The sequence below is a fragment of the Chiroxiphia lanceolata genome, chromosome 9, assembly GCF_009829145.1.
Source record: "Chiroxiphia lanceolata isolate bChiLan1 chromosome 9, bChiLan1.pri, whole genome shotgun sequence".
In the NCBI taxonomy this organism is placed as follows: domain Eukaryota; kingdom Metazoa; phylum Chordata; class Aves; order Passeriformes; family Pipridae; genus Chiroxiphia; species Chiroxiphia lanceolata.
The window spans coordinates 18,980,314-19,003,452 of NC_045645.1; the positions used below are offsets into that span (position 1 = coordinate 18,980,314).

The window sequence follows — 23,139 nt, forward strand, 5'->3', positions numbered from 1 at the left end:
ATAGCCAACAAGGTCCCTGTAACATCTGCCAGGCTGTCAGTGATTGTCAATGGACAGCAACATGTATGTCAAGTGTAAATGAAATGTGGGGGAGAATGGAGGCAGATACCAACACAATATTTCCCCTAGTGATTTCCATATATGTTGCACAAATGTCTTGTTCCTTCATTCTTTGCTGACCTTCTGATGGGTGTTTCATTTGTGATGATATTGGGAGCTAAATTGTGCTCTTCTGTCTCAAAATTAGATAAAATTTTTCAAAAGCTGTTAAACAATTGAAAGAGTATTGAGTGACAATCTTATTACCATAAAAGATGAAAGCTACAAACCAGAGAAACTATATCCCTCTCTTTCTTAGGTTACTCATTATCTGAAGATTAACATTAAGAAGACCTGGAAGCGTGTCAAACACCAAATCAAAAGTTCCCACAGGAGTTTAGATAGTAAAAAGTGTTATCAGTAAGAAGAGGATTCATGGGATTATGTTTGTAGAGACAGGATTAAGTTTTGCCCAACAAGCCGCAGTATCAGAAGTAACAAAGTCATTTTTCTTTTAAGAAGATGAGGGAAGAATGCACTTGTTTTACAAGCAGGCAAATTAATATGGGATTAACCAATAAAAGAATTCCATAAAATTACTCCATTTGTGAAATCAAGGTGAATCTTAACCCTGTAGTTTTGTACTTAAAAGACCCCACTGGAGTGAAGGAGCAAAATCCTGGTGCTGACATGAAACCCCATCCACCACAAACGTGACAATGACCCTCCACCATAATAGCAGGAAGCCCTTGCCACTCAGAAGGCATCTACACAGACACCTTCCCACAGTGAGGCAGCTAACTGTGGGAATCTCTGCAGAGATTCACTAGAATAGTTAGTGCAGTTTAACTGTCTGGAATAATATAGATCTTGGAATGGCTTATTGTCTTCATTTTGCTCTCTGTTTTAGAATCAAAATATTAAAATATGTGGAATGTTTTAAAAAGCTAGTCTTAATATGCAGCTTGCTCTCCAGTCAGGAATGGATTTACCAGACAAGGCAAAATCAGCTGCAGCATTCTCTGTATTATAACAGCCAGTGAGGTATGAATGACACGGGCCATGCAATGGGGGAATGACATTGCACTTGTTCTAAACCCAGTGGAACCAATTCTTGAATCCTAAAAGTTTTGAACAAGTAATTCACAGATAAAACATGGAAATTAAAAGGGGTTTGTTTCAATTACACACTGATGACACTAAAATTAATGCTGCCGAGAGTCCCTCACAGTCACGGCTGGGAGTGCTGTGGAGGCGGCGGGTGAGTCAAGCTTGACTGATGTACCCATGATTGTACCTACATGTGAGAAGCATCTTTCATCTCACAAGTCATTGCCTCACTCAGCGCTCAGTTGAGTATTTAGAGTCACTGCAGTACTTTCTGGCCAAGCACACTTTCTGTATTCTTTTCTAGTTTGTGCATTCCTTATCTGAACTCTGGGTCTGATCAGTCACAGGCACTATCCAACAGTGGATGTAGAGTTGGCCCACCATGAGCAGTGGACATTGCCCTGTCTGTCATATAGCATCATCTGGAATCAGGTGTGAGACAGCTGCTGATAAAACTTATCCAGCTGATCAACGTACTTTCTCTGTGCCTCATTAACAGTATTAGGACAAAATTATAGCAGAGTAAGTGAAGTTATACTGTGGTTTTTTCAAATTTGTTCAATATTGACATTTCTGTCCTGATTTTTTGAATTCCCTTAATCGCAAAATGTTTAAATTTTGAGTAATGTTGATTAGTTTTAAGTAGATAGAAATATCACTTACTATTGTTTCTGTTACAAGGATCAATTCCATCCTATATTAATTAAAATTAAAAGTTAGTTTGCATGCCAGCCTGTGAAATGTACTATTTCTAAATATTTTTTCCAGAAAAAATCAATTGCACCAGTGTTCACCAAAAGTACAATAAAGCAGCATAAATCACCCCAATCACATGTATATCAAAACTAATTTGTATTTAAGAATAACTGCATCTCAAGTTGTCTTGAACTGCTGATCTGCAGAATTCCTGATGGGGATTTTTGGGAAGCTGGGCTGAATACACTGTAATGGTTTTCTTCCCAGTCTTTAGCTGCTGCTTTTCTTTCAACTGTACCTTAAAATATATTAAGTACTTTCCTCATGTGACTATCTAATCAAATTCTGCATGGCCAAACAGATGGCACTGGATATAATTCTTCTTTTTCAAAATCAAAATGGTGCATAATGTCATCAGTATGAGAGTCTCTATGACACAGCAGCATAATGATGTATCAATTCTTTCTCATCGAGAAAAATTTGATGTAGGCTAGCATATATTAATCTCTACATGCTATTTCTTCAGATTCCACTTATTTGTTCTATTTCCTTCAGGCCAAATAAACTCAGCTCATGTAAGACTAAAACCTGGCATTATTTCTGATGAAATAAAATTCACTGATAGTCCTCAACTTCTGCATAAGACCTAATTTGTGCATAATAATATGTGTAAAAAGCCACAATTAAACTTCAAAGAACTTAAGCATGATAGTCATCTTTATACTTCATTAAAACAGCAATGACTTAAAATTTTATTGCACGGTTGTAAAGTTCCCAGTTAGCTTATGGAAATTTTTTTTCTTCTTCCTAATCTCTGTTCACTTAAAAAAAAAATAAATCACAGTAAATATCCTAAAGAAAAAAAAAGAAAGAAAGAAAGAATACAGTTTTTTTTTCCACAAGGGAAATTTAAGTAAAGACCAGTAAGTGAAGGTATATGAGTCGGTGAGCTGCGCTCTGGGCCTGCCTGGATACCAAAACACTGCCTACACTGCCTACCAAAGTACATAGGCTGAATTGTTCAGACTCCTCAAACAAATGTACAGTGAAATAGGACCTCTATGTTGTGTTTGCATTTTTTAGTGATAAATTATGTACTTCTTATTCAGGCAATTGGGATACCTCACAAAGGGTGGGTGCAAACTGCTAGATTTGCTATCTATGAAACAACAGAATGTTCACAAGAGTATATAGCCATACTATAACTTAAGGCCAAGTAAACACAAAAAATAACCTCAACATGTATTTGTGCTTTGGATCTATCCATGAAAGATTCATTGTCTAAATATGTCATTGCAGCCAGTGATTCAGAAGTAGAACACTTCCATCTGGCAACAGATGGTCAAGATGCATCTTATTTGTAGGAAAGTCTTCTGCTAAAAGGACTAGTTCTCTCCACAATCTGTACAATCAGATAAGCAGCTTCTTTCTAGTATTATTGACATGAGAAACCACACCAAAACCTTATCTCACAAGTTCAATCAACCCTGTATACACCTACATCCCTGCTTAATTAAGCATTCTTCTACATACCATAGCCACTTCTGCATTTCACTCCTAATTTCTTAATTGACAACGTACATGTTACATATGTAACCCCTGTGTAGTTCCCTTAACATTTTAGTTGGTGCTATGTATCACGCAATATTTTGTGATGAGCTTATCAGCAGCTGTCCTTACTGACTGAGAGGTGCTTGCAGCTTCCTAGTAGCCTTTGTCAAGGGTTTGCAAAGCCATCCCCTCAGACTGAACCCACTGCATTTTTTCACGTTTTCAATCACTCGCACACAAGAGGCAGTGTCTGTGGGAGTGACAGATGGCTACTAACAAAGTTGGCCTATCCTATTTCCTCCCTCACCATACCAGATACGTGGTGCCCATTGCTGACTTTTCTTCTCTAAAGGTTTGTGGAAGAATATTCCAAGGCTCATCAAACCCTAAACAATCATTCAGTATTTACTCTTTGCAAAAATCCAACAGATTCTGTTTTATGGTAACTAGAAAAAAGAAAAAAGGTTACTTTCCCTAAATGAGTTGTTCTTTAGGAGTTGTTCACTCAGCTCAAACATCAGTTCTAGTGGAGAGTTATGAGTCATCAGATAAGCAAATTCAGCTCTCCCATTTCTATGTGATACGGTAAACAAGAAAAGAACTGCAGAAGCAATTCAGTGCTTGCTTTGGTCACAGAATCTGAAGCGACTGTTGCCATGGGTACATAGAATCAAGTTTTAAAGGGGATTTAAGGACGTGAAGGAGCAGAAACGACAACACATCATGGAAGATTCAAGAACTGTAGATGCCTGAAGAAAATGATGATCTGAAACACAGAGACACAGAAAAGTAGCCACTCATGCAATGAAGACAAGGTAAGAGCAAAGACAGCTAACTGAAACACCACAGGGGAGGAACAAAGAGCAGAAACTGGTAGACACACCAAGGGGGAAAGAAGAGTAGCTAGCTCTGTAAGAAGAGGAAGAGGCAATGAAAATAAGCAGGATCATGAGGCCACTGAATTGCATTATACAGAAGACCATGACAGAGGGGAGAAAATGACAAAAATAATAGTTAAAGAAACAGCAGATGGAGGATAAGGGAAGAAGCACATTTACAACATGAAAAACAGGCATGTATGGATGATTGAAGACTTTCATTAAAGAGTCTATGAGCAAGTCATCAGAGTTGATCTGGAAGAAAGCAAAGGTGGTGTGGCAGGAGCAAGAATACTTGTCCTGAGCTACAAAAAGTCACCATGTGAGAACAGTAGCATTCACTAATCCTACTTCATGCTTATAAATGTCACTGCAAAGTTTCATCAAGAATAGGATCAAAGAGCTGCCAGCTGAGAAAGACTGCCTTCTCTGGCCTTGAATGAAATTCTTCCAGCCTCAAGAGAAGGAACTTGTATGAAATACAGGATTAAATAAGCTGCAAGATGACTCAATGACTAATCTTAGAAGGAAGGTTTTAGGTTGCCTGGCTACTCGATAGAGGACTTCTTTCAGAAGAGAGACATTTTAAGGAAGGGACTGTAAGTAGAAACAAAATATTAAATAGTACCATCAGGTGAGTCAGTGACATGGCTGCAGAAATCTGGCTTTTAAAATAAAGTAGCTAAAAAAACCCCAACAGTAAGCAACACCTGAAACGTACATGCATAAAGGTAAATAACCTCTAGAGGCAAAGCATGTTGAAATAGCAGTTGTGATGGAGACAGCTGTTCTTCAATGAAAACTTAGCTCCAGTGTAGCTTTGAGCTTGAAAAGCACAGTCTGGCCTTTCTTTGCCTTGCTGTTACAGAAAAGAAATGTATTATTTCAGAAAGGTTTTTTTAATATTTATATTCTTGTGGAAGTTAAAGTTGTGAATGGATTTAGATGCATTCACTGAGATCAGTTTTTAAATATGATTATCCAGATGAACTTTCAGACACTAAATCACTAAATTCGGAGGAAGGAACATTAGGACATACATTCTATTTCTTCTACATTTTCCTTAAACATCCTTTGATGGTCACAGTCAGAAACAGGGGACAGGCTAGATGGCCCTCTGTTCTACAAACTCTGCATGCCTGTGCCTTCAGCCTGAGAACAGTAAAGTTCTCTTCCTCTCAAAAATAGATTTCTTTTGTCTACCACTACTCTCAAATAATCAAAGACAGATCAAAAGAAAGCTATGCTACTACAATATCTTAAGATATTAAGATGTCTTAATTAAGACATCTTTCTTCCTTTTGAAAAATTGTGTTTTTCCTTCACAGTCAACAGACTTTCAAGCATTTAGGTCAAACATGTTTCAACTGGTTGAGACCTGTTGGAAAGCATCTTGCAAATGTCTTATGCACTGTGTGAGTTTCTCTGTGATAATGAATGTTGCAGTGCCATGTGACTGCTGAAGTTTGTAAAGATGTTGTGTAATTAGCAATATTCATTAAAGTTTCAAGTATGCTCCAAAAGTATTAACTGCTGCCCAGGGAAAGATGGTCACTGTTGAAAGTGGCTTGTAATTTAAAATCAGTAACAATGAATAAGGGAAAAACAAAGGTGTAAGATCAGATTATCACACTGGCCACACTTACAAGGAAAAATATCTAGTCAAAGTATTTTTTAAAGTATTTAGGTAGCTAACAAAGATTACTGGGACAATGGCATTACTTCAAAATGTGCAATGACCTATACTCATCTGAATGAACCACCAAAAGCTTTAGCATATTCTGGAAGAACAACTGGGTGGGCAAAGAGGGATGCAACCTAAAATGACTTCTACGCAATTTAGCACACACTGTATTGAAAAGTGACCTTTTAAAAAGTTTTTGACTATGGATATAGCCATGAGCCATCTTTTTTTGCCTATGGATATAGCCATGATATAGCTGTAGTTTAGCTACAGTTATGATTTATATTTCTACTAGGCTTCTGGCTAACTCCCTTGAACAAAATGTATAAATGCTAAACACCACATAGTAAAAAAGGGTGCAAATTCATCCCTCTGTCTCAGATACTCACAAATTGTTTCTATGTTTTTGTTTTAACTAATATTAACACAGTATCTGTTCCTGAGATCCAGATGCTATTGCAATAAAAACAGTACAAGAGATAGATGGAAACACAGATTAACATCTTGCTGCATCTTTTAAAAGAATGTATTATGAATAGGCTTTTATCAAGGTAGGCAGCAGTAGTAATAATAGAACAGGTGGTGACTACCTGACACTGAAGTCTGACACTGACATTTGAAGGAGAACTTGAATTGTGATATTTGAAACATTCTGGAAGAGAACTTAATTGTTCTTGATAAAGATTTGAGGGGGTTTTTGCTCTTCTTAGAAATAAAAGACTAATGATCCTTCCTTTTTCTGTTGAAATGAATTGAACTTTTGGCCTTAATGTGCTGAAAGACAGATCTCAAGATGTTAACACTGCTGTCCATCCAGACTTACTAGTTAGTGAGTGCTAGCTTCAGGTGTCCTGAAAACCTGCTTGTTATTTATATACATATACATATATATATAATTTTAAAATGCATTTCCAAGATACAGTTGTTCAAAATGAGATGTTAGGTGAAAATTGATCTCCTGGCACTTCAAATAGGTACATCAGAAAAATTTTGCAGAGTATGCTGCATGTAAGAATGGGCATAACAGATTAAAAAAGACAGGGAATAAGTACTGCTGACACCACAGGCCCACCAGGTTTGACATGTCTTTGGGTAATCTCACACCAGCTGGTCTCTCACTAATTCCTCACCAGTCAATCTCCACCAAGATGTCTCATGTCTCTCCATTTCAGTTTGTATAATTACTTTCTTCAAATTATCCAAAGGTACACATGATTTCCAAGAACAGTAGGTTTTTCTAATCATTTCTAATGCACACAAAAGAAATCTCAGAGTAGATAGGTAGTAGAAAGGTAGTAGAAAGCTGAAGGTTATAATTTCTATAAGAAGACCTATTTGTGCTTGGGTTTTATGAATGGTACACCACCAGTGACACATATTAGGAAATATCTCTATTTGGAAAAAAGATTGCATTGTCACTACTAGCAAATAAAATACCTTGTCAAAGTTGTTTCCTTCCCAACATGCTAGACCATGGTATTGTAGAAGTATCCTGGGGGAGGGGCTGGGCAGGAGGAAGTAGAAAACAAATTCTGTAAAATTTTACAGTAGGCATTACTACAAGGAACAGCACTTGTTTTAGAACCCTGTGTGGCTATGTGCCTGTATTTGATTTATTTAGGAAAAAATATTTCAAGAAAGCAGCTTAAGCTCTTCCTCTTTAAACTATCTTATTGGGTCCCATTCTGGGTGTCTAGCTTGGAGTGAGGGACTGTTTTAGGCAGGAGTCCATTATAGCTGTCTCGGGTTATAGCAATATAAATCAGGGACATCAGCAGAAATGCTTTGGTCACTGGTGATTTTAATGGATTAGCTGTTTCCTTTTCTATTTCTGGAGAGAAAGGTTTTGTGCAAGGGGATTTTTGGTCGCTGGAAAATGAAATATGCTTTTATTATTTTTTCCTCTTAAATATTACTGAACACCTATTTAAAATTTTACATTTTTATAAAAATAATGTTCTGAACCAAATCCTACTACTCTGGAGGTTTCGCCAACTGCCTTCAGCGGCACATTTTGTGTAAAGGAAGCAAGTATTGTGTGGATCAACAATTGCAATATTTCTTTTGATATTAGCAATAGCAATTTAGAAGCATTAGAACCACTATATAGGAAAAGAGCAAAGACCCATCTAGCTTTATATCTTTTCTGAACAACCACACTGTTTCAGAAAACATCAAATTCCAATAATGAATTGTTTGGTAGAAGGATAAACTTCTTCCCATTCTGAGTAGCTGATCATTTTATGCCCCTATGCTTAAACACTTTTTGTGCTAGAGTGCATGCAAATGTATGTAAAGTTCAATATGAAAAAGTATCATACATAGAATTGAACAGCACTACTGCAGAAAATATCTTCTGTCAAAATTCACAAATCATTTGTGAGTTTGGAATTGTATATTAGAAGAAAGACGTACTTGAAAAAATATACAATATAGACTTTTTTTAAAATCCCATATATTGCCTTCCACTATATTTTATTCCCCACTCACTAAGCCCTTGACATCAGCAAAAACATTCCTGTTTGCATCCTGCAAGTTTTGCACAGATTCTTCCTGTTAGATGAACGCCCCTAGAAATCAGACTCCATTTTTCCAGGGAAGTTGTATCCCATTTTGCTACAGCTGTGTGATGCTTTGGCTTCTTATTTACATACCAACCCTTCACTCACTGCATACAAAAAGCATTTGGTAAGCTGTACAAATGCACATGTACCAGATTCCAAAAAAGGTGAAGTCTGGTTTGTGTCCTACACTCTTAAGATTTCTGAAGACACAGTAAGGTTGCATATCAACCTATGCTCAGCAGAGCAATCTTTAACTATAATTAGTCTTCCTAAATACTAATCAGCATTTCATCTGAGTTCTTATAATATATTCAATTCCCCAATGCATTAAAAAATATTTCACTCCATATTTCAATCTCTGGTTCATTTCTTCCAGAGGATAGATAATTTCAGGTAATTAAAAATATTAAAAAGTATTACCACTCTTCTTAGCAACATCAGTTACTTGTTATGTCTGTTAAATCAACATTAATAGAACCAGGTACAAAGTAGCAGGGATCTTTAGGAAGTTTCCATATGCATTAGGCATTTATGTAAACAAACCTTACACGCTTTAAATGAAATTAAATGCTTCTGTTGAAGAAAAATATAGTGCTAAAAGTATTTTAAAAAGGTAATGAAAGGAAGAGGCAGGGCATGGCACAGTGCTGCACTGGGGAGAGCCGAGGCAGTGGGCAGCAGGCATTTGCCCACAGAGGGGCCTGGAGCATGGCAAGAAGCTGCTCTCCGTGGCTGTGCGCCCACACACAACTGCTACCAGGTGTAAGAGGAACAACAGAATAAACATGGAAAGCTTTAATAGCATGTGACTGCTTCTACATTACATGGACTCACTGAGAAAATAAAAAAAAAAGTCCAAATGTTTGGGGGTTTTTTTGACAGAGCAAGTTGGATGCACAGTCACTTCTGAACGCACTGTGCCGATGCAGTGGAAAATCCCAATAGGAATTGCCGGTGCCAGCTGAAACAGGATTATGCACACATGATTGACATAGCTAAGTAAGGAGCAGTGCAAACCACTGCTGATTGATTTCTATAAATCAATTACACTCAAAAGACAACAGATTTCTATCTCCCACAGCAGAACTCCTGTTTGGTTATCCAGACCCCAGGATTAGAAGTGGATGTGGCCCTTGGTGTCACTCTTGTTGTGTCCCAGCCACTGCATCCACTGCCCATGCCCGTCCCCCGCAGCCCCAGCCTGGGCCCGTCGTGGCAGCCCTGTCGGGTCCCCGTTCCTCACCCTCCTGCCTCGCCCAAACTGCAGGCAGGGTCAATCCCCACTGCCTCCCACCCACTCGCACTGCACAGGGATCCCCCAGACCAACAGAGGACAAGCTGGAAAAAAATACTAATGGCATATACTTGCACCCCGAAAAGAAATTAAGGGAAAGGAGTAGAGCCTGAAAGGACCGAGGCTCGCCGACGGCACGGCGGGGCCCGATGTGCTCCGCGCTCGGCAGAGGGCTCCAGCCCCGCGCTGCAGCCGCTGCCACCTGTCTGTGCCCGGCGGTGCTGCGGGCAGCACACACACACCGGAGAAACCGCACCGTCTGTCCAATCGCGGGGAATATAAACCTGTCTGGAAATCAGGGTTAAGGTATTTGTTGATTTGAAAGAATAAATAAGCTTCATGCTTTCTGTTCATACCATTTTATGGAGATCATGGTTATTCCTAGCAGAAAAAAAAATCTATGGTGCTCCTGCACTGAGGAGCTGCAGAGACTGAAATAAAATGGCTCATGTGCTTTCTGCTTCTGTGCAACATTCACCACACAGAAAAAAGCAGACAGCAGAGCAGGAAGCATGCTTGGGTTCATGTGCCCATGCACTCTGCATTAGTGACATACCATAACTAGTTTTGCTTGAGTGAACAGAGTGAAATACTTGTTCTCTCTCTTATTAAAGATGCTCTTAAAAAACATGCCTCGATGTCAGTCTCTGCTCCCATCTTCTCCTTCACTGAGTGCCTTCTAGGCTATAGAAAACCAATGAAGGAGCCAAATGCAGACAAAACTGAGCCTTAGTAGAGAAGAGTAGTACTACCTTTCCGGTTGTTGTTAATACCAACACAAAAATATTTCAACTACTTAATTGAGCCTAACATGAAATACAGAAGCAATCTGACTGGCCTAATTTTGAGTGTGTGCTGGGATTACTCCCTTCACTGCAGTACAGTTCCTCCTGAAGTGTGCCACTGCAAGTAGATCATCTCTATTTTAAATTAAACCCTCTTCACAAGCATGTTCAGTTTACACCCCACTTTTTATATAGTGCTCTGCAATATATGGGTCTAGAGGGTAATACAAACAGTTATTACTTCTTTTTTATTAGAGTCATCGTTAAATGTTAAAAAAAAGCAAGGTTTCTTTGTGCTTAGTACTCTATATTTATTCAGTTAGTAGTTCATCCATTGGTTATTTTGAGGTCCTTAATTGTACTGTAGAGGATAACTGTACAACAGAGGACAAATGTACACCCTTTCTCTCACTTCGGCTCATACACTTTTTTATACTCAAGTCTCCAACAAGCAGGCTAATTGAAATTGCATGAATATGAATATGGATATGGATTGATACACATGAAACGGCAAAGTCACAAAGGGGTGTGCAGTACACACATAGAGGGGTAACCTTCACATACATACAGTATGCAAAGCTGAGTTACAGCAGTTACACATGCAGACATCACTTTATCTGAACTGAAAGCTGTCTGTAGCTGTAACCCTAAAGAAGACCCCAAGGACTCTGATGATGTGTTGATCCCCCATGAGAAAATGGCATTGAATGTAATGTATAAGAACACATTTTGTACTGTTTTGTAGTATTTACTATAGGACAGCAATGATATTGCTACTGAATATCACATATTTTTGCTTTTCTTTAAGATCTTTATGTCATTTCTCAATGAGATTGTCCATTTGAAAAAAAGAGACATTTTCAGCTTTATCAAAATTTAGAGAATTTTGCATATGGGATATCTTATATTCTTAATAATATTTTTGTTCTTCAGTATTTATTGTAAAAAACAACCCTCCATCCCTCAACACAAATTCTAGCAAGTCTGAAGTCACACTCAGAAACCCTCAATTTATGACAAGTACCCTGGAGATGAAGGTTTTCTCTGGCAGAGATGTTCAAAATACAGAGATTTTATTCCTTATGTTGTTCAGTGACACATGGAAAATTTATTTGCTCAGTAGGTAAAAACATTTAAAGGCAAAGTGAATTACCTTAATGTTCCCCGTAAAATGACAAACCACTGGTGTACAGTACTGCTGGCGCTGTGAAGCAGCACTTGTAGGCAGAAGATGCCCTGATGTCACAACTGTAACTGCAGGCAAACAATTCAGAACAGGCTAGAAATAGCAGGCCTTCTCATGACAGCCATCCACATAATGTGGATGCAATGCCTGGCATTGTTATCATCCTTTCTCTTTTGGACTGTAAATAGAAGCGAATTGTATATTTATTTTCCTGCTGAATTTGAAAGATCAGCACGAGGTAAATGCAGCATTGGAGTGGAAGTGAAGTGAAGGGGATGTTGCAATTTTTGCATATTTCTATCCTAGTATGAACAGATATTCTTTTGCCTGAAAATTTCATTTATTTCAAAAAATCTATTTAAATTAAAGCAGGAAGATTTGAAACACACCATTCTTAAAATGTGTGTCCCTATTCTTCTCTGACTGTTTTTTATTAAGCAAATAGAGAGATATGGAGCAGGCCATGAAAAGAGTATACAGACATGTATATACATATATGCAGATGAGACTTTGAGTGAATATAGACATAAGAGCTTTTCACAAGGTAGTACATTCAGGACTTAAGACTATCACATGTTAAAGTATCTTAGTACTGTAAAAAAGAAGAGTATGTAATCTCAGTAAAAATAACTATTTTAATTACACCACCAGCAATTTGAAATAGAAAATTAGCATTTTTGAGTTCATTTTAGAGCTAAAGATGAGAGGTGCTAAAAACACACAGTACCATATCATGCAGATTTTCCTCTTTGATTAGCTTTGTTTCTGTGGTAATGGAAGTCAAATTTTTGTTCTCCTTTTTAAATAATAGAAAACTATCAGGTCCAAGTTAGTAATTTCCAAGGGGTCCACTGTCCTATTACTGAGAAAGAAATGCAACAGCTTATTAGATATTTCAGAGAAAATGTAGGTCTGCACTGAAACCCTGCATCTTACAATGCAGTTAGTACCTGGGAGTTTAAAGTGCAGTTAAAATAACTAGCTCTTTCCAAGAAAGGAACAAGTTTAACCCCCACAGATTTATCACATCTTTTATCCCTGTGAAGTCCATGGGGAACAGAAGTCTCTATTTTGAAGAAAGGAAGAAGAATGTGTCTGAATTAAGCTGAATGTACCAGTTACCAAGGGGGGGGGGGGGAGCAAGGACTACCAACTGAGCCATAAAATCAGTCCTGGCTGGTGTGCTTTCGCAGAAAGACCTTTACACAAACTGCTGTAACAAGGAGGACTCTACTGTATGAAATATGAGGTTGTGATTTCACATTTCCTATGAAATTTCATATATCTGTGTTTCCACCACAAATATAATTTGACATGACATTAACTGAAGATACATTCTAAAGGCTGCAACTCTCAGTGGGTCTTAGTTTAATGCTATGTATGTGAGATGCATTCTTTTCAAATTAATCCTGACACTCTAAGAGACAGATTTTCCCTGGCATAGGCTGGGGGATAAAATACGTACCAAGGCCTTGGTTTGTCCAAATTTAGTTATTAAACTGAAGTACCTCAGCTAAGAGCTTCCAACTACACCCAAAATCAACAGAACTCAGGGAGTATATTTTGGTCCTCCTAAAACCTGAACTGACTCCTGTAGATGCCTCTGTCTCACAAAACACATCCATTCTTTCCACTGACTATATGGAAAACTTGGGCAGAATTAATCTGTGCCCAGATATCTCTGACCTCCATGTGACATGGAAGAATACAGCACTAAGGGAGAGTATTGCTGCACAAAGAATAGTAGAACAAACATATCACAGTCCCTATGAGGCATCTAAGGACTGTGCAGCTTATACGTTACCCAGCTCACTGGGGAGGTAGCAAAACTACCTCTCTGTTCTTTCATGAAGGATGTTTAATACAGCTCTACCATGAGTCCTTTCTTCCTTAGACAGCTATTTTCATTAAACACAGATCACTGTACTGCTGGGATGATAGTAAAAAAAAAAAAATCACTTGACCATCAAACACTCTATAATGACAGTTTTTCTTTCCAGCATTAATAGGCTTTATACAAATGACAAAATGCAGCTATTCTCCAGGCCACTTTGTTATTTTCACCACAGCACCTGTACCTAAGAACCTATACCCTGAGAACTTTGCATTACAGGTGCCAAGATAGCCTTGCCTTTTCAAGTAGGAGGGGGAAAACCCTGACAGAAGATGAAGACAACTATATATATTTCAAAGCACCCATTTGATGCTGCATCTTCAGACCAACTGTCCCAGTTTGTCCAGATCACATGTTTGGGGCAAGCACACAGGTCATTCAGAGAAACATGACTTCACAGGGTCCTTGGTCTATTTCAAATTTTAAAACTAATATGAGACAACTTGACCTAAAATATACAGTAAATAAATGTCTAAAACACACATTGTAAGGGAATGAATATTTTTGCCTACAAAGTGTTCCAAATCTAATCCTGTATTACAATTTTACTAAGTCAGTTCCTTCACTCAGTGCAGCTCTACAAATTTGCTGAATTGATAACCTTTTCTTTCTGCAATATATAGTCTGAAGAGACATAAAAACAAAGCACTAAACTATGTTCCCAAATCCTACTGAAAATGAAAGAAGCTACTCTGAAACACCAGGAAGCAATATTTGGTTCTAGTGGTTTTTGCACACAAGGTGGTTATGTTTTGAGTAGTTCCTACCAGGAAGATATTTTGAAAGATTCATTAGATACATTGACTTCAGTCCTATGCCATTTTTGCTGGCTTAAAATAAAAATGAAGGCAGAATCAGGCTATTTCCTGGTTCAGAATGCAGCTGTTCTCCCCCTGACAGCATAACTAATTCATTTAATAATATTCAAAGCACTGTAAACCAACATACTCTAGCAATTTCCAGTTGTCCATTATTTTTTTTTTTAGTTTCCCCTCATAATCAGACTTGATTGAGAGAAAATGAGAGGAAAAAATACATACATTATGCATGTGTAGTGCATACCGTCTGATATATGATGACATTTCCCTACATTCACACAGAATCGTTTTCTCCTGGCTATGCCTCTCTTGAGTTTTTCTTTCTCTTTCTGCTTACAAAGATATGTTTTATAGTAATGATCCAACATTATATGGTACTGAAATGATGTCAGCCATATCAGTGGGGCAGGAAATATCGACATCACGATAGCAAAGTCTGATGCTTTGAAAGCTGAATCTAAATTTCAGAAAGAACATATAAAAGACATCTTAAAAAAAAATCTCAGGCAATTCTTGACAAAACTGCCCTGTGTGTACAACAAATAAACATGAGCTTTATGGATGTATGATTTAATTTTTTCTCCTATTTGCCCTTTTTTTCAGCCTAAGAAAGGGACCACAGATCCACTTCAGTAAGCTGTTTACTTAGAGAGACAAAGAAGTGCAAGTTCTCATGAAATACTTTACATTACAGTTTGGCTGAAGTCATTAACTTCACTTTTGGGCCCAAATTTTTCCCTCTTAAGTGCAGTACAGTAAAAATCTAAAAAGTGCTTATGTTAAAATAGTTGGGTTTTACATGGTGGATCACATATATTGAAATATTGGGTAATGTCTGCTGATCATAGCCACAAAACTATTTCCTTTACTTTTCAGCTCTTAAGAAAACATGAAGGAACCAAACACTCCTCTTTGTTTATTTGCTCTTGATTGGCATGATCGTTAACTAAGCACCATATTTTGAAGGGATTCTGGCTGTTTTAATAAATAGCATTAGTGTCCCCAGGCCCTAAATAGAGCATAATTGCCTAGAAATTTGGGGGGCAGAGTCACTGACTGAAGATGTAAAGGTTTCTTAGTCATCCCAGTGAAATCTCTACCATCTCAATAAAGGCAACCTAATGCAACTGGTCAAGGGAGCAAGGCCAGAGCACACAGGTACATAAGCTTCATTTTTGCCCTCCCAAAGTCATTTAGCCGTGGAAGTTGTAACCCATTGAGCAGTACCAGTTGGGAGACAAGACAAGCCAGACTTACATGGAGCACAGCTGAGCAGTAACCAACACTCTGGGGACACTTGTACAGAACAAGTTGCTTGGGCCCAATTCTCATCAGCAACTCTCACAAACCAGCAGAAGGCAAACAGCACAGAGGGCAGTTCAATAGAACTTGAAGGCATTGATGTTACCAGGTATAAGTGAGTAACTAATGCCATCTGTGGCATTTAATTGTAGGTGAGGATTCATTGGAGGAAAGAGCTCAGCATGATTCCCCCATCAAAGGCTAAGCACTCAAGACTGTAAGTGAGGGCAAATGACTGCTGCTGGTTTTAAACAGGTTTTTACAGGGAAACTACTGAGGAAAATAATGTTTTCCTGTTATACTGGTTAGTGTAAAATCCATTCCAGATAAAAATAGCACTTAAAGTAGTGTTTCACTCCCAGGAGGTTGAGTAGGTTGAGGAGGTGGAAAAGGGCAGGGGCGAGGAACAGCTGTGAATACTTCCTTTTAATATTCGCATTTAATGAAAAATTAACACATGTCCCATTACATCAGGTATAATCTGCACTTCTCTGCTCTGTATCCTATTGCAAATCTTCTTTCTTGGAGTAGATTAGCTAGCAGCAAATAACTCAGAAAAATGTTCTCCCTTTATTTTATGAAGTAACCTATTCACTATAGATCTTGTGGTAGCAGGGGTGACATTTAAATCTATGCAACTTGCATGTACAGAGCCACATGGGGATTGTCCTCCTTCCTATCACTAGAGTGCACACAACTCCTGAAGTAAAAATCCACAGAGGAATATTCCACTTAACTTGGCAAACTTCTCTTCAAATACATGTCCTCCTTTTTTGCCCTTCTGCACATGCCAGAGGTATGTTTTCATAATTTCTATAAATCACAAGTGACTGTAATTTTTTTATACCACCTCATAAGAACCAGCTTCCCTTTCTCCCATATTCAATAGTTTTCCAAAATACAAAAGGTGAACTTACTCAGAACTGATATGCAAGACATTTAACCATTACACTAATAACACTACTGGTTAGCCATATTTTCATAATGGGAACAAATTGGAAAAATAGTTAATGAATATAAAAAAAAATCTCAGCACTGCTTTGCCAACCCTCATTTCTTGTCTCTCCCATTTTACCATTTAAAAGACTCGTTGGAGACTCAGAAAATATAGAGGAAAAATGTACTTGAGAATAGTAAAAGATGATAAATTATTACATATATATAATAATCTTATGTGTTACATTTAAAGAGAAAATATGTGATTATAATTCAAAAAACAGTACTAATAATAACCCCTATTTCTTGCTTTGTGAAATTTCTAGAAGAAAAATCATCCCACCGTGTCATTAAAAATGTGTCATTGTATTAAAAAGGATACTAGCTGTGGAAAATACCCATTGGAAGGCACAACCTCGGGTTCACTGTCTCCTAAAGGAACTTTAAACATTATGTGTAAGTTTTTCTGGAGACACAGAAGTAGCTAAGAATTGCTGTGTTGCCATTCAGTAACAGTGAGAGATTAGAAGAGATTAGATGGAGTAGAGGATGTATCTTTTGTTATCAGCCTGATTCTAAAAATTCTAGGGACATTAGAGGATTCCTATGGCTCCTCTGGGAAGTGGACTCGGTCTGTAATGAAAATGTATGGAGAGGCAAAGATAATAAGTATTCATTGTAGGTCTTCAACACCTTTAGAAGTCCCTGAAAAGTTCTAACTCCCATCCATGTTGTTAGAAATTGTACCCAACAGTATCTTTAGTGTGGCAGTAACAACAACAGACTTTCTTCTAACGATCTCACAGTACTGAATTTAATTATGGTTTACATAACACTCATACCATTGCCTAAGACTGCAAAGGATGTTGTCTCCATGTTACAGAAATGTAAACTTCAGCACAGAGAGCTTATGAGAGACAAAAAAAAATATGGAAAAAAATTAATGAGAGAAACAACAAATTTTTATGCTCTGTGCCAATGCCAACCTTCTCCTTTTTGGAAGGTGATCCTATTTTTATGGGTTTCAGGAATATCACTCTTGGAAAGAGTCACATAAATGAGTGGGAAACTGAACCACTGGAAAAACAAATGAATTACACACAAAGAATTCTCAAATGTACAAATTAAGCAAACTGAAAAACAGACGAACTTTCTCTAATCCTCTGTGTATAGATGTTACTTCCTCAAACAGATGATGAAAATATTCCAGGCAAGATGTAAAATTACTTAGTTGAGAATGCCCATGAAAACAAATCTTTGTTTGGAACAAAGAGAGGTAAAGGTTGATCCTTTGTACCTGTCAATGTCTCTCACCATATCTTTGATACACCAGGTATCCATTACATAGCTTCTAAATGAAAGATTAGGTCAACAGACTGGAAAAGTGTCCTTGGTGTCAGTTCACAGTACAGAGAGCAATGCCCAGAAGCACATTTTAAATGCATTTTCCCAAACATTTGAAAACAATTAAATTGCATGGTATGAATTGGATGTAGAAAAAACCCCAACATATCTGCATATCTGAGAAATCTAGCTAGGCAAGGGATTAGGGAAGCAGGACACTGGCGATGTTTGTAATTCCATCTCCATGTAGAAACTGTATGTTCTTTCTGCCAAACTTTGCAATAAGAGATACTGCTTTCCACACTTAGTTCCTTATCTTCTTCAGCTGGAATGGTGTTTGAGCTGCCTGCACTGCAACATTCTACTGACTCCAGCAACTTGAGATTGTTATCCTGGATTCTATTAGCTGGAGGTATCAACAGATACCTCCCCACAGACAGCAGTGGAGTTACTAGGATGAGAGAAAGAGAGTCTTTCTGGCTACATCTGCAGCCACCTGCCTGAAAAGCTCAGTGCCAAAATACTAAAGGGGAAAGAAATAGAAGGACGCTACAGGACAAGGCAGGACAGATGGGACCGCCAGGCATACCTTGGACAGCTCCTCAGCATCACTTCAGCCGGCGAGCACAGGACAGTGCCACAGGGGCAGCGACAACCTCGTACAGGTGATGTTTAGAGGGGTATGGTAAGCACAGGGCACAGACACAAGTAAAGAGAAGGGTGTCACATTGCTCTTCCCTTCAGGGCTTAGTCACCTGGTGTCTGCTTTCTGTCTCAAATAACTATTGCCCTAAGCAAAGCCAGTTGGCTGGCAATATGCAGGAGACAGCATAACAGGGAAAAGCAAAGAATTGGAGCACTGTGGAAAAACATGCAGGGAGGCTGGAAACAGACATGCTGAAGATAAACCAAAGAGGGTGAAAAGATTAAAATGGAAGACTGGAAGAGCTGGATAACAGAAAAGGATAAGGGAGGACGAGGAGGAGGCAAGAAAACTAAGAAACTATGTAGGAAGGAGTGAACAAGACATTAAGATAGAAGAAAAGAAAGAAAAAGTGTGTAGAAAATGGAGTAATAGAACTGGGATGGTGAAATGGCAAGGAAAATGGGGTAAATACACAAAAGAGACATGAACAAGAGATGCACAAGCATCTGGAGAGCACAAAATAAAATGAGAACATACAAAAATGTGTAGCAAGAACACACAGAAATGTAGAACCCATATTATGGGTAGTGATACCTGCTCCTGGAACATCACATCAAATCTCCAAACACTACATCTATACCCCAAGACAAATCAATATTTACTGTTTCATCCACTAATCTATTAACAGATGAATGGATACACTCTCTGGGAAAAGTGCTAATACTTTCCATCCTCTTAACAGTGATCATAATCTTGACATCACAGTGACATAAAATGTAGCATTTTAACCTGTCTAATTAGGATGATAGGGGCATTCATTACTTTAAACTTTGCTTTCGCACCATAAATAAACTGGCTGATGATAGCTAGGAGTCATAAACAATTTTCATCTGCTATCCAAGATGGTGATATGGTTCATCTGCATATTCATCAAGTGGCATGCAAGTAAATAAGAAAGTTTTGCTGATTACTTGCCCTACTTCTTCTACTATAGTGAAATTCATAATGTTAGGATCTTCCAACAGCAAGTCAGATTATCAGAACTTAATTCCAATGAGAATGAAAGGAAATATTCCCACACTCTTATTTAATTATTAATTAAATATAGAATTTTACATTAAAATGGTAAACTCTTCTGTTGCCAAAGTAGTGTATTAGATACAGAAAAAACAGCTGAAATAAATTATTGCCATTAGAGAGACAGATGAGCCCATCCAAAGAACAGTAAAATTAAGTATTAAGCAGTTACAAAAATAATACTGCCTTCATCTATTTTCCTTGGTTTTAGACATGTAATTTGTCACTGGTCACAGTTTCCTATTTATCATGAGAATTTGTATCCAGAAAGCATTCTACCAGAGCAGGAAGGCAAATAATAGTAATGAAAAACACATGAAAATTACATTCTATCAAATAAGTACTTATATTGATGTTCTGTTATCAAAACTATTTAAACTCCAAACAAATAAATCCTTCAATCAATGTAAATAAACTCCTGGGAAAGATTAATAAAACTACACTATTTTATATTTGAATTAATTTGGAATTAATAAATTTTTAAGTTTTACTTCTTTGAAAATCCAACAGTTTTCTTTTTAATTTGAGTCGGATTAAAGATATAAATAAATATATTTCAGTGTATATATAATTCGGTATATAATTCATGTGTACTGCTGAAAACTGGGCAGGGTGACATCCCTTTATCCACAGCATGAAGAGAGATTTTAAACAATTTCTGATCTCTAATTAAGCTTCACATCAATTTGAAATCCTAGTACCTAAAATGCTGTGGGTCTTTTAAAGTAATATTTCAAAAGAGAAATGTCTTGCTTTTCATGGATTTACAAGTGTTTGGATGAAGTTAGTGTTTTAGCTCAACACAGTTTTTACCTAAGCAGATCATTAAGGGCTCCCTTAACCTACAGTGAGTGATCTGTTGCCTCAGGCAATGCACAGCTCCTTGCTCCACAGTGAACTGACAGCTGTTTGTCCATCAATGCCATTTACTCCCATTGAGTTCAAAAGGAGCTTCTCACCTTTTGTAGCTCTCATAGATCTCACCACCTAACTCATAAATCCACTCCTCAGGTTGGAATTGCCTGGGAATGGTAGCTAAATTTTGCCGGAATTTGGACTACACAGCATCTCCCCTCCACACATCTACAAAATTAACAATAAAGACTAAGTTACCTCTAGTTAGGAGCAAAACCTTAGTGCCTCATTTCTTACACTGACAGTACAGAAACAAAAAGCTGTCAGATCTCCCTTTGTCTCTAGGGAGATCTGATGGATCTGTAGGCTGACGGATACACTGCAGACATCGAAAGCCAGCAGGAGAATTCTCCACCAGCCAGTCTACAAGGCAGAGGCCTGCAGAAGATACGGTTACTAGGTGTTCTGAATGCTTCCAGAGTGCATTGCTACAGACAACAAAAGTGAGGTACACTTGAGCTGCTTTGGTTTATTTTAGGTAACACTTTGAGCTGTAATTTCCCAAGATTTTATATGTAGCCATATTCTTTCTAGAATGTGTCAAAGTCAGGAGCAACCACCCAGGGAAGGCCAGGTGCTAAATGGAAGAACATGAAGCTAAAAGCATTCATTAAGTAATCAGATATGTTTAATTCTCTGTTTTTCAACATTTCTTTTTATCCTACCACTTGTGCTTACTGGAACAGCTACACAAAACAAGAACTTACTGCCATGCTGTGCTGTGAGCTGCAGGCATACACAGTCTCCACTTCCGCTTGCACTATTGCAAAATCATCTTATATCTTCCACATATTCTGAAAACATAACAAGCTGTAGCAGAATAGTTATCTGGGACTGAATCTGGGACCATCAGCAATAACTGCCTACTCCCAAATGCTATCTGAAAATTATATATATTAAAATGCATATGGTCCCAAGCAAGTGTAGAAATATCTATTTACCTAAATGAATTATTTATTAGTAATTGATTAAAAAAAAAAAGACAAGTTATTCCTGTCTCAAGAATGAGTACAATCACAGAAAATTACACCCATTTAACTCTCAAGCACTTATTGTACAGGCACATCTGTGAGAAGAATATGGCCTACATCACTCAAGTCACAAAAAAAGCATCTCCATTTTTTCTGCAAGTTATGCCTAATAGTTACAAACCTTAAAACTCAGTGAAAAGCCATAATGGCTTGAATGTATTTAAGTATTTCAGTCTGGGGGAATGAAGAATTGCACCAAGAGAATCACCACCTTACATGATGGACATCTTCTCATTATTACAGTTGCCATTACACCTCTGTTCAGGCTTTGCTCTCTGAACTTCAGCAACATACTTCTGTCAGATGAAAGTCGGGAAGTTTCTACAAAAAATGAACTTGTCACAAGAAACAAACTATTTGATACAGAAAAAAAGATGACATTTAACTCACTGCATAGGCCGTGAGTTATTGGTAGGCCGTTTATTCATTGGTAAGGTACAGAAACTGTACATTACTGTAACTGGAGTGCATCCAGTGAACTGCGTGTACAACTACAGTCCATGAGAATACACCTACTGTGCATGGGCAGTATCACTGATCTTCGTGTGTGTGGTAAATCCACATTCCTGGGAAGCACTGCAGCTACTGAATGTGTGCAGACAGATGGTGGATTCCATCCCATGACAAGAGAAGGATTGTAATTTGCAACTTTTCATGTCATTGGAAGCACTATAGCTTTAACTATTTGGAAAGCTAAATATCCATTTCTGCCACTGTCATTTTATACTCTGTGCTAGTAAATATCCAGAGCATCCCAGTAAGTCGAAGAAGCTTGCCTATTTGGCACACCTCTGCTATGCAGGAACTATTGCTAGAGGTAAGTTTTTAACATCCAGTGCTAAATCCTCAGTTGTTTTCAGTACATTTACATCTTTCTGCATATGCAGGAATAATTAACTGTTCCCTTTCTGTGGTGAACACCCGTTGACTGGTTGCATCTACATTCCCATTGTTAACAAACTTTTCTACATTTATTTCAGCAATGGTTGATTTCAGAAGCTTTCTAAGCATGATCACAAAGGGGCTGAAAGCCACCTGACAACTCTTCAGTCACATGTTACAGAATCAAGGTATAAAATTATTGTGTACCCTCTTATATTTTTGCCAGACTTTATTTTATAAAGAACACTGTCTCTGTGAATATTCAACTAGTTTTTATAATCCAGTTATTTCTACTCATAGATCAGGTTTTTTCTACTTTTAGTCTAATAAGATGATAGACTGATTCTTGTACGGTGCTATTTCTGCACACCATTTATTGATAATGAATTTTTCTGCTACCTGATTATGTTGATTTTTTCAAAGAAAATGTTATATAAATAATAAAATAGGTATTTCATGGATTTTCCCTTTCTGTTAGTTCAGTCATAGAGTTCTCTGGTGCTATAC

General features: G+C 37.7%; 1 protein-coding gene and 1 long non-coding RNA gene across 3 annotated transcripts in view; one reads left to right on the forward strand and one right to left on the reverse strand.

Annotated features, from left to right (window-relative positions):
* The window catches only part of PLPPR5 (phospholipid phosphatase related 5), a 149,855-nt gene that overhangs the window by 102,302 nt on the left and 24,414 nt on the right, over positions 1-23,139 (reverse strand). The window lies entirely within an intron of this gene.
* LOC116791302 lies at positions 4,180-22,814 on the forward strand. The gene is made up of 3 exons (XR_004358681.1): positions 4,180-4,211; positions 21,026-21,167; positions 22,731-22,814. It is a non-coding gene; the product is annotated as an uncharacterized LOC116791302 (long non-coding RNA).